Source organism: Dipodomys spectabilis, unplaced genomic scaffold (assembly GCF_019054845.1).
Source record: "Dipodomys spectabilis isolate Male_0828 unplaced genomic scaffold, ASM1905484v1 ptg000266l, whole genome shotgun sequence".
Classification (NCBI taxonomy): domain Eukaryota; kingdom Metazoa; phylum Chordata; class Mammalia; order Rodentia; family Heteromyidae; genus Dipodomys; species Dipodomys spectabilis.
The window spans coordinates 1,766,146-1,779,279 of NW_024870943.1; the positions used below are offsets into that span (position 1 = coordinate 1,766,146).

A 13,134-nucleotide genomic window follows, 5' to 3' on the forward strand; every position below is an offset into this window, starting at 1 on the left:
TTCAGGTAAGAGCATGCTTAAAAGCTACTTATATGTTGACCACTTTGTTGTTTTTAATTGGAGTTAAGTAGCCTTTTATAAGACTCATTGATCTGCAAACTGGTTCAAAGCCAGCCCGGGCAGAAAAAGGTCCCTGTGAGACTGTCACCTCTACTCAGCCAGCAGACTGCTGAAAGAGCAAGCAGAGTTGCCTTGGGACTCATAGTGGCAGAGTGCTAGCCTTGAGTTGTAAAGCTGAGGGACAGCACTCAGGCCCGAGTTCATGTCCACCAACTAGCTAAGGAAAATACAGATAAGACATCTATCCCAGTGTAGAGAAGACATTCCTGGGACAAGAGCAATGGAGGAGCATCCAGAGGCAGTAAGCCACTGCTTGGATGACAAAAATGTCAAATCCTAGAGTCATTTGTGCATGGCCCTTCAAAAATTGGTCAGAGCAAGGAGGTCATGTGAAGATAGTTTGTAAGCATGCCTAATATCTATGAGTATCTACTTTGTAGGGACAGAAACTTGTGATAGTATTAAAAAGCTAAAGTTATAAAATGTCGGCAATGGTTTAAATCCCAACCCCTGTATGTGTCAAAGGCCCTAATTGGCAATAACTTTTGAGCAACACCAGCTACATAAAGTTTATCTGCTCAAGAAAAAGGTTTGTAAACCAAAGAGTGTGTTTCTATTAACATCTGTCTACAGGCCTGCACAGGTGACTTAGATATTGTTAGGGTTACTAGAGGTCACATTCCTAAAGATGCTGCAAAAGATGATTCTTTGCTCATCCTCCCCTTTTTTGAACAAGGGACCAAAGTCATAAAAAAAAATGTGACAATATAGACAAAAAAAAGACGTGAAAAATAGTAGTACAGGCCTGAGCCCTCTATATCTGCCTAAAAAAGTCAGCTTTATTTTAAAAAAAAACTATCTAGTTAAAAAGGTTGTCATCTTGGTAATTTCTCCTGGGTTATTGTCTAAATAGTCTTAAAAACTCGTGGGGCCACAGTCTGTGAAGCCTATGCATTACTTGTATACTTAACCAGGCTGTGTAGAAATTTACAGCCCTGCAAGTGGTGTGACAGTCCCTTGGAGCCACTGAGAGACCCTGCTGCAGCCTGACAGTCACCTGGAGGAAATCTACATTGTTACCCTGACCACCTCCACCGTGGAAAAAGTAGACTAAACTCCTGCCTGATTCCATTTTTTTGGATGGCTTCCCATTGTCCATGTGACCATATACCTACTCTAATTTTATTATGGCTACTCCTCTTACCGGAGAGACTAGCAAACATTGTATTGCTCCTTCCCTACACTGTTTTGCCACTCTGGGAGTTCCTAAATATATTAAAACTGATAATGGTCCGGGATATGTTGGACAAGCTTTTCAAACTTTTTATAAATCTTACCAGATTTTTCACTCTACAGGTATTCCCTGTATTCCTCAAGGACAAGAAATTGTTAAACAAGCCAACTGGCTATTAAAACACCAAATTTTTTAATTAAAAGGGGGAAATTATACCCCTTCTTTCCTGTTAATATTCTTCTCACACGTTATTTATACTAAATTTTTAAAGCTTAGACTGTAATGGCCTTTCCGCAACACAGCGGTTTTTGGGGGGAAAAAAAGAGAGCAAAGAGCTTTTGCCCAAGTTACATGGAAGAATCCTTTAACGGGTGATTGCCATGGGCCCGATCCAGTTTTAACATGGGGTTGAGGACAGGTTTGTGTTATTTTGCAGGAAGTAAATAAATCCCGCTGGTTGCCTGAGTATTGCGTTACGATTGTGGAAGCTCATACAGATGACACAAACACTGACACACTGGGCTTACGTGCTGGATCCCCCGATTGTGCACCCTACAACTTGGGAGGGAGTTGAAGTAATCATTCACGTCAATAGATCAGCATACAATACAGCTCCGGATCCCTTCATCCAACACAGCAAGATGGTAGATATCTCAGCCTCATACATTGAAATTCCTTTTTGTTTTACCACCAGCTCTAAAGGCTCCATTCCAAGCTGTATTATAATGCTATCCATGACTCATAAAATTTGGACCCCGGACAAAAATCAAATGTACAATATACAGATGACATCTTTACCAACTAAACACCCAGTTCATGCAAATTCTTCTCCATCCTATATGATACCCCGTTGCATTCATTCTTCACAAATAGTAGTATCTACAGGAGAGACTCATCCAAAAGGTACAGACATGTACAGCTATTTTATTACCAATATTTCTGGAACTAACTCTGAATTAATGGACTGGTCTGGCGCTAATCTTACTAACAAGTACAATCTTGGACTGTGGTGGATGAATGGGCATCCTCAACATCATGTTTGCATACTGGTGGCTGCACTCAACTACATAACCTGGCCCAATTCATCCCTTTTAAAAAATATTATGAGATTACACGGGAAGATGGCGGAGGAGAAGCTGGAATCTGAACAAGCTCTTGAATAGAAAACAGTTTCAGAGAAAGTTCATTACTGAACACATTCTATGAAGCCATCATAACCCTCATCCCAAAACCAGGCAGGGACTCATCAAAGAAAGAGAACTATAGACCCATTTCTTTGATGAACATTGATGCAAAACTTCTCAACAAAATTTTGGCCAACTGACTTCAACAATTCATCCAAAAAATCATACACCACGATCAAACAGGATTCATTTCAGGGATGCAAAGCTGGTTCAATATACGCAAATCAATTAATATTATTCATCACATCAACAGGAGCAAGAATAAGAACCACATGGTTATTTCAATAGACGCAGAAAAAGCATTCGACAAGATCCAACACCCCTTTATGATGAAGGTTTTGGAAAAATTAGGAATCCATGGAACATTCCTCAATACAATAAAGGCTGTATATGACAAACCTACAGCCAGCATTATACTCAATGGTGAAAAACTAAAGCCATTTCCTCTTAACTCAGGAACAAGACAAGGATGCCCACTCTCTCCACTTCTCTTCAATCTAGTATTAGAATGCCTAGCTACAGCAATAAGACAAGATGCAGACATAAAGGGGATCCAAATAGGAAAAGAAGAAATAAAACTCTCCCTCTTTGCAGATGACATGATCTTGTATTTAAAGAATCCCATAGACTCCACTCCCAAATTACTCAAGCTGATTCAAAACTTTGGCAAAGTAGCAGGTTATAAAATTAACCCCCAAAAATCAATGGCTTTTCTGTATGCCAACAATGAGAAAAGTGTGGCTGAAATTAGGAAAGCAACTCCATTTGTAATAGCCCCACAAAAAATAAAATACCTAGGAATTAACTTAACTAAAGAAGTGAAGGACCTCTATGATGAAAACTTTAAAATCTTGAAAAAGGAAATCAACACAGAACTTAAAAAATGGCAAAACCTCCCATGCTCCTGGATTGGAAAGATTAACATCGTGAAAATGGCAATACTTCCCAAGGCTATCTACAAATTCAACGCAATACCTATCAAAATTCCACCCTCATTCTTCAAGGAAATAGAAGAGGCAATCCAAAAATTCATATGGAACAATAAAAGACCCCGAATAGAAAAACGCTCCTCAACGGAAAGAACACTGCTGGAGGAATATCAATACCAAATTTCAAACTCTACTATAAAGCCATAGTAATCAAAACAGCTTGGTATTGGCATAAGAACAGACCTCAGGACCAATGGAATAGAATTGAAAACCCAGAAATGAACCTACAGACCTATAGCCATCTAATCTTCGATAAGGGAGCTAAAACAATAGAATGGAAGACAGACAGCCTCTTCAGTAAATGGTGCTGGCAAAACTGGTTAACTACATGTAGAAAACTAAAGCTAGATCCTTATATATCACCCTGCACCAGAATCAACTCCAAATGGATCAAAGACCTTGAACTCAAAGCAGACACTCTGAAAACATTACAGGATGGAATAGGAGAAACCCTAGGTCTCCTTGGCTCAGGCCGAAATTTTCTGAATAGAGACCCGGAAACACAACAAATCAAAGAAAGGTTGGACAAATGGGATTGTATAAGGTTGCAGAGCTTCTGCAGGGCAAATGACATAGCTAGCAAGATCAATAGAAAGCCCACGGACTGGGAGAAGATCTTTACTAGCCATACAACGGACAAGGGTCTCATATCTAAAATATACTTGGAACTCAAAAAATTAAACCACCCAACAACAAATCCTCAAGGAAACAACTGCCCAATAAGTAAGTGGGCGAAAGACTTAAAGAGAAGCTTCTCTGAAGAAGAAAGAAGGATGGCCAATAGACACATGAAGAAATGTTCAACATCCCTAGCCATAAAAGAAATGCAAATCAAAACAACATTGAGATATCACCTCACTCCAGTTAGAACAGCAAAAATCAAGAACTCTAACAACAACAGATGCTGGAGGGGATGTGGACAGAAAGGAACCTTACTTCATTGTTGGTGGGAATGTAAACTTGTTCAACCACTTTGGAAAGCAGTATGGAGGTTCCTCAAAAGACTCCACATAGAGCTCCCCTATGACCCAGCAATCCCACTTTTGGGCATTTACCCTAATGTCTACAAAAAAGACCACACTAAAGCTACCAGCACAACTATGTTTATTGCAGCATTATTTACCATAGCTAAGATATGGAACCAACCCAGATGCCCCTCAATAGATGAATGGATCAAGAAAATGTGGTATATATACACAATGGAATTCTATGCCTCCATCAGAAAGAATGACATTGCCCCATTTGTTAGGAAATGGAAAGGCTTGGAAAAAATTATATTAAGTGAAGTAAGCCAGGCCCAAAGAAACATAGGTCCCATGGTTTCCCTTATTTGCAATATCTAGTATAGGTATGAGTCAAGCGGAAAAAGTCAGAGAAGGTGATGTTAGGAAAACGAACCCTCAAATATGTATTTTAATGTTTTTGTTTCTTTCATGCATGTGTTTCTAATGCATTTATAAGATTATTTCTTGGTTGCTTTGTATGTCCCTCCCCCACAGTGTAACCCCTGCTTTCACTATATTTGATGTAAGTATAACATGTGGAGGAGATGGGGACAAACAAGTCGTTTAAGGATTCAGGTGGACCTGTTGCAACAATGAGAAGTACGAAATGTCACGTCAAAACCAGCTTTACAATGTCGGAGGGGGGGAGGGGGGTATGATTTCGTGGGGGGGAGGGGGGAGGCTGGGAAGGGAGGTGAAGGGTAAACAAAGGAGGAGGCTGCAATGCTTGGTAAGAAATGTATGCATTATCCTGACCATGTAATTGTAACCCCTCTGTACACTATGTTCTCAAATAAAATAAAATAAAATTTAAAAAAAAAAAATATTATGAGTTGCATATCACCACCCCATGTCTTTATGTATTGACCGTTTAATATCTCTGTAGGAGCTAATTATTTTAATGTCACCTGTTCTAATTGTTCTTTTACTAATTGCTTGTATAGAGGCATAACTAAATCCATACTTATTGTTAGACAACCATCTTTTTTTATGCTTCCTGTAAATATTTCTAAAACTTGGTATAAAAATTCTGGCATTCAGGTGTTAAGACAATTGAAAGAACTAATGTCCCCTCATTGATTTGTTGGGCTACTTGTAGCTGATGTTTTGGCCTTTATTTTGTTAGCTGCCTCTGCAGTGGCAGCTGCTGTGATACTAACACAAAATGTACAAACAGTCCATTATCTTAATCAGCTTGCTCATAATACTACATAAGCCCTACCTCTGGACTCTAAGGTGGCAAAAACTGCTATAAAAAAAAAAAACTGTTTAAACAATTTCAATGCTATATCGCTTCCCTGAATTATGTCAAAGGATTGCTAATGTCATTCCTTGGCCTGGGAATGCTTTTACTGATGGTTTTTCTATGCCTTCCTTGTATTATACGTGCACTGCAAAACTCTCTTGAGTTTAGCCAGCCAGCTACGTAAGATCAAGCTCCATATAAATAAATTCCCCCCGAGAGGAACTACAGCCAGAGATGGGTAAGAGAGGGTGCCAGTCTGACCAACCTAAGACAGGGCCTTCAGCTTCGCTCTGAAAAAGTTCCCGATGACGGGTAAGGCAGACAAGGTGATCCACCCAACCTGAGACAGGCGGGTTCGCTTCTTCAAAGACGGGGTGATATTGATTCCTTTACCAAATGGAATCTAGGAACTAAATTTTTAGAAATTGTTATGAGAATGACTAAAATTCTACCAACCAATTAGTTGAATTTACAGAGTGAGATAAAAATACTGAGCTTACCAATTATTATACATATAAAATTCTCTCATTCATGATTCTAATACCAGTACACTCTTCAAGGAATTTGGTAACAGTTAATTGACTAGGTACAACAAATAAACTTTGCAACCAAACATTAGAGCTGGAATAGCATAGTATGTGGCGTATGTAAGGTCAGTCAAACTTAACCCATTTTCATATATTTAGATATATATATTCCCTGGAAGATCTGTTCTGTCCCAGAGACAATAAAATCTGGAGTGAAAACATTTGGAGTTGGTTGCTACATTTATCACATTATTTATTACCTATTTCTATGTATTCCTCCCAGACTTTCTACTTCTAATCGATATATAACCAAAATCATTTTTTTTTGGGGGGGGGGGTCCGGACATGGGGCCTGAACTCTAGGCATGGGCACTGTCCCTCAGCTTTTCAGCTCAAGGCTATCCCTCTACAACTTGAGCCATAGCGCCACTTCCAGCTTTTTTCCTTTTGCTTATGTGGTGCTGAGGCATCGAACCCAGGGCCTCATACATACAAGGCAAGCACTCTCCCACTGAGCCACCTTCGCAGCCCATTACCAAAATTCTTATCTTTTCAGATAGCAAGTAGGGTATTTGGTGCAAAACAAGTTGGTTCTTTGTTTTTAAACAGATCTCAATTTGATAATTTAGTTTCAACTTAAAAATCCTCTTCATAGCCCAAATCTGTTTTCAAATGGTTAAAGAGAAACCATCAGTCCTATCTTATTATAAGAAAGTACAACTGACAAACTTTAGGCAAGGTTTTGGTTAACTTCAGGACTTACAGATAAGATGACTGTCAGGTGATTACTACTCAAAGTACTTTTACAAATGTGAAACTGTCTTGACTTAGGAGAAGGTACAAGGGGAGGATGAGGCAGATGGAGGAGAGACACACAATGTTGAACAGGTATATACATAAAGCTGTGCATTCAATACATGATTTTGGTCACATTTTCACAACATAGTTATTTTCTTCTATATCTTAATAAGTAAGCCTGTAGTAAAAGACTAAGCCTATATATCAAAGCAAATTCAATACAACATTCATCTTCAAGTTTCATAAATATATGCAATTCTAATTATAAAGTCTCTACAATACATCTGCACATTTTCTTAGACTAACATAATACCCAGACTCATGGAAGTCTCCTGTTAAGTAGTTAATTTTGCCTAGATTTGAAATTATTTTAATAAACATTCAATGAAGCCAGAAACAAAGGTACTGTAACCTTTGGAATCTACCCAAGTTTTAAAGGGGGGAGAGAGGGAGGGAGGGGGAAGGGACAGAGAGAAGGAAAGGGAGAGAGAGAGAGGGAAAGAGAAGCAGCAATTCCATAAATGAGAAGGGAACTCAATCCCTTACTTTCTTTTGCTTTTTGCATCAGTTGTTTGGAAAACACTAGAAGCAGACATGAGGTTTTCTATATATTGTCCAAGAACTTAGTTTTCTGATTTTAGCTTCAGGTTTTCTTTCTTAACTGCATCTACTCTTGCTGAGAGATCTTCAAGTGTGTGTTGGAGTTTCAGCACTTGATTAGTAAGTCGTGTTTTTCGTTCAGTTCCATCTGATTTTCAGCATCAACATCCATGTCAGCATTCATCATCCTGGGCACTGAACTGTGCCTCGAACAGAAAAATCCTGATGAAGGGTCGTCAGAGGCAATGGGAGGGGCGGAATCCGAAGATCACGCCCCCGGCCAGGGACTCCAGCACTGACTGACCAGACTCCATCTTCTTGATGCATTCATCCACAGTTGGGCCTTTGACTCCACTGCTCTGAACCTGGCTGACTTTACTCCACACAAACATGTCCAGTGTCACTCGTTTTTCTGCAGACACCATGGAGCTTCTGGGTTGTTTCTTGGCTGTGGTGAATAGTGCCGCAGTAGATATGGTGTTCAAGGACCAACATATTCTTGAGAATATACCTACATATTTCATTTTCTATTGTCTTTTTTTTTCGGTCGGTTGTAGGACCTGAACTCTGGGCCTGGGCGATGTTCTTCAGCCCTTCAGCTCAAGGCTAGTGCTCTACCATTTAAACCACATTGCCACTTCCAGCCTTTGCTGCTTATGTGGTGCTGAGGAATCAAACCCAGGGCCTCCTGCATGCAAGGCAAGCAGTCTATCACAGAGCCACCTTCCCAGACCCTCTTTTGCTTTTGAAGACAGGGTCTCAACTGTGTAGTCCAGGCTAGCCTTGAACCTAGTATCCTCTTGCCTCAGCCTTCTCAGTGCTGGCATTTCAGGTGCACATCACTAAGCCCAGCTGCATTTTTTACGTAACTGTTCATCAGTTCCATTGTGATCCCAAGAGATGCTTAAATGCCTTGATGAGAGGATCATCTCCAGGGAAGCTCTCAGTCACTTTTCACCTTCCTGGGACATAGGACCACTCTTCACCTCAATGCAGCTTCTTGGTCTGCCATGCCCTGGGGAAGGAGGCCTTCTGTGCCCACCAGGGTTAGCTGTTCTCAGTGATGTCACTGCACTCAGCACACGGGACGTCATTGTGCTCTGTGCACTGGAGCAAGGCAGGAGAAGCACAAAGGGGAAGGTTTGCAGTCTGCTGCTGTGGTCACAATCAGAGCCTTGAGGTTAGGACACTGTAACCCAGGCTGGCCTAGGCTGGTGTCCCTTGCTCCCAGCCTGGTTTCTGTAGGGGAGGGAGTGTCTCACTGCTGCTTTCTCTCTTCATGTGCACATACTATGAGAATTTGTTGCAACTGTTCTCTGGGTCTGTTGGGAGAAATAGCCTCACCCAGTGGCTTACATTCGCAACTTCTATGGGGATCTACTCTGCACTCCTCTCCTCACTTGAGGCCTAGTTATGGTTCTTGATTTTCTTGGGCTTATGGATGTATCCTCAGCCTCCCCCTGTCTCTGTTCCCAGACTGTGCCCTCTGTGTACTGAGTCTTCTCCAGCTGGAGTGCTTAGGAGGACACTGTGGTTGGCTCTAGGACCCACCCTCAATTCAGAGTGAACTTATCATGGGATGTTGAAACACTCACCCAGAGACACTACTTTCCTGTTCACCAGCACTGGCTCGGGACTGGGAAATAGCTTACAGGCCATGTGTAAAGAAAAACAAAATTCCCTGACTTTTCTCCACATTGCCACCACAGTCAACAGAAAAGCTGTGGCCCTGAAAATCTGAGCATTTCTCCCCAGTAGCAAGCAAGCATTTCCTTTTTCTTTAATCTGAGACTAGGACTTGAAGTAGTTATCTGATGCTTTTGCTCATTGGCAGGTGCTCTACCACCTGAGTCATACCTCCCACCCCAAGCATTTCCTCATGGAACAGCAGACACAGCCTGACCCCTCTAATTCAGTTCACTTCTCACCCTAACTTCCCCTGCTGTGGATGTGAAGGCCCAGCTTGCTTGCCTGTGTTTATGACTCTGCCCCGACGTGGGGATGATCAACTCAAAGGAATCAGGACTGGGGACAAATCCTCACAGGTTCACCATAAAGGATGCCACTGAAAAGATTTTTATGGCAAGGCCCATGGGAGCTGAGTGCCTTATCTACACCCACTATGCTCGTCGAACCTTCACATCTTGAGCTCTCTGCAAGCTCTCAAAACCTCTCATATTGTACTTTTTTAATGCAGATTTCACTGGATGGGGAAGACTGTGTCAAAGTGCGATCAAGCAGAAAGGGTGTGACAGGATGCTGACAGGGTCAGGCTGGGGGCCTAGCAGAGCCTCCGCCTGCACTCTCTGGCACTCCTGTTGGCATGTTGGGCTGGACCCTTCCCAAAAGTGGTAAAGGGATGTACTGTCAGACACTGGTCAGGATTCTGCTGTGATGGCTCTGAGATGGAAAAGCTGGGTGCAGTAGTTACCACGGCCATCCTCTGAAACAAAGCTCAGGTTCTATGGCCTGCATTCCAGAGGGAGTTAATGAGCCAGAAACTGAGCACCCAGATCCACCTGTACAGTCCAGTCCCACCTGTACATTCTTGGGTTCCCGTTCACCCATGGTGTTGCCCACAGCACGGCTGTGTGTAGAGCACATGGGCAGCAAAGATGGTGCTGAGAGAGGTAGTTGAGTGGGCAGAGCCCGATTTGCATTACGTTTATTGCAGAATCAGACCGTGGAAGCTTAGGTGCATGATAGGGTGTTAACTTGACAGTGATTGGTTCCTTTCCTCCCCTGCCATGCCACCCGCTCTTTTTTGCTTTAAAAAGGGCTTGTTGTGTGTTAATAAATGAGTTTTTCTTCTTGACTTGACTCTCCACTGTGTCTGATTGTCTCCCAGGCAAAGGGAGGCTGGGGAACCGGTGAGCTGCCACACTTACATTTCCTTGGACCCCGTCCATCTTCGAGGAACAGACAAAGACCCGACATCTGGCACCCAACTTGGGGCATGAAAGGAAAAGATGCTGGCCGAGGCTAAGCAGTCCCTCAGGGTAAGTGAAACCCTTAGTATGGGTAATGCTATCTCACAGAAGAAGGAGGATGAGGCAACATTAGGCCTTAGGGAGTAATGGAGGACTTGGGAAGTGGGAAGGAAAAGGAATGGGTCAAATTCGACCAAGAATGCACTGAAACATGCACAGTGGAAGCCCAAACAAGGGTGAAAGTTACCCCTCTGACTCAGGTGCCCCTGATGGTCTTGGCCCCCTCCCTATTCCCCTGATTGGAGTGGAGGTACCTCACCCTATGGGACCTCCGAGAGGGACCTGCAAGACCTGGACCCCTACCAACCTTCCACAGAGGGGCCAAGGGCTGGGGAAGTAACATACTCGGAGGCCTACCCTGCAAAGGAAGGGCCACCTGGGAGCCCGGATCCTAGGCCATAGGATTTGCTTCCCCAAGCATATCCAGTCAATCTGGCACCAGGAACTAATAGACACTTGGAATGGTATCCATGGAAAAGTAAGGACATTAAAGAGTGCTGCAAGGCAGTGGTGGAGGATGGCCCGAAATCTCCTTGGGCCCAGACCTTATTACAGGACATTGCTTATCACCCATGTGTCCCTAAGGACTGGCTGGATGTGGCCAAAGCCATCCTCACCAGTTCTCAGTTTATTAAATGGTGTGCTTTCTTTAAGGAGGAATGCAGAGTGTGGGTGGTGAATAACTGGCAGGTTCTACCTGAGATACCTATTACATCTGCCATGTTAACAGAGATGCGGGAAGGGCACTCCACTGGGCCCAACAGGCCACAATACCTGGTCAGTACTGTGACCAGGCGAGGCAGGCAGGACTTGCCGCATGGTACAAACTGGATGATGGGCCTACTGAGTCCCCCAAAGCAGGAGTGAGACAAAAACCTGGTGAGCCTCTAGCTGAGTTTGTAGACTGAGTCCAACAGAATATTACCTGCAAGCTGCAGCTAGGGAACCTCCGAGATCTGTTTGTAAAGCTGCTGGTCTGGGAAGGGATGAATGCAGACCACCACATGGCCTGTGCAGGATTGAGAGAGAGTTCCCTGACCAGATGGGTGGTGGCCTCGCAGGATATGGGAATGCAACAGCACCAGTCCTAATCACTAGCTTTAGCCTTACAGGCTCAGACATCGGCAATGACTGAGGCTATTACCCATCACCTGCAGCCCAGGGCCAAGGAACCCCAATACCATTGGGGAGAGGGACTTGTTTTAAATGTGGGCAGGACGGGCACTTTAAGAGGGACTCTTTACAGCAATCCCCCACCAACTGCCCCCTACACCCTGCCCCAGGTGCAGGAAGAGATACCATTTGGAAAAGGATTGTCGATCCAAGTTTGATTTAGATGGAAAGCCTTTAAACTAGGGTAGAGGCATTCTCCAGCCTCATTAACTCAAGGAGGGACACCCTCTGCTGCAAAGCCCAGGCAGCCTCGTGGCAGGATGACCCAGGCCCATTGGACCGCCCCCCTGGTGGAGGGACCCCGCCCTATAATGAGTATTCTCATAACATAGGTGGGAAGCAGTTTCACTGCTTAACTGACACTGGGGCAAATCGAACCATACTCAGGGAGGAGGAAGTGCCCTTGGACTGGAAGCTTGCACCTGGGCCTCCGATATTGGGGGTAGGGGGCAACTCCCAGTCCAAAGAGATGGTCACCCTTATGAAATGGACTAACCCAGATGGAGAACAGGGAAAGATACTCCCTTTAGTGGCAAAGAACCTCACTGCCAATGTACTAGCTCAAAACATGCTAAGACAAATGGATGCTGTGTTCACTACAGACCATGGAGCATCCTATGATGATATCCTGGATGGGGAAGAAGCACAAAGGCTTAAACAGGATCTAGAGAGAATTAAGGAAAAGGATTTTTTTAACTTTCATACTTACAGAGAAGAACATAGTGGACCCACTCGGGTGCACCCCCAATCATAAAGGCCACTCCCCCACCCCAGTACCTCCCATTAGGTGGAAGCCAGGAAGCCCTATCTGGGTGGAGCAGTGGCCATTGACCAAACCTAAACTTGTAGCCCTCCAACTTCTGGTGGAGGAACAGAAAAACCTTGGGCACATACTCCCTTCTGTGAGTCCTTGGACACATCCCTATTTGTTATTCAAAAAGGCTCTGGGGCTTGGTAAAAGAAAGGATGGAGCTAGTAGGACCTCCCCTAAGAATCAGGCCCTGGACTCCTGCTATACCTTCAGAATATACCTTGGTTGTGATTGATATTCAAGTTTTTTTAAAAAAAAAATATCCCCCTGCATCCACATGACTGCGAGAAGTTTGCTTTCTCCATCCCTTCTAGCCCGGCCTTTTGCCAACAATACTTGGCCACACTTTTAGGTCCTATGCTTGGTTCAGATACCTCCCTTGCCTATGCCTACATGGATGATATAATCCTGGGGCACCAAGACCCAGGCTGCCTGGAGGGCCTTCTGGCCCCTGTTCTCGCCATATTAAAAAAGGGGAGTTTTACCATAGCCCTCAATAAAATTCAAAAGGTACCTCC

At 43.6% G+C, this 13,134-nt stretch overlaps 1 pseudogene; it reads right to left on the reverse strand.

Moving 5' to 3' along the window:
- Window positions 1-7,584: 7,584 nt before the first annotated feature.
- On the reverse strand, window positions 7,585-7,829 carry LOC122125476 (annotated as a pseudogene).
- Between the last annotated feature and the right edge of the window lie 5,305 nt (window positions 7,830-13,134).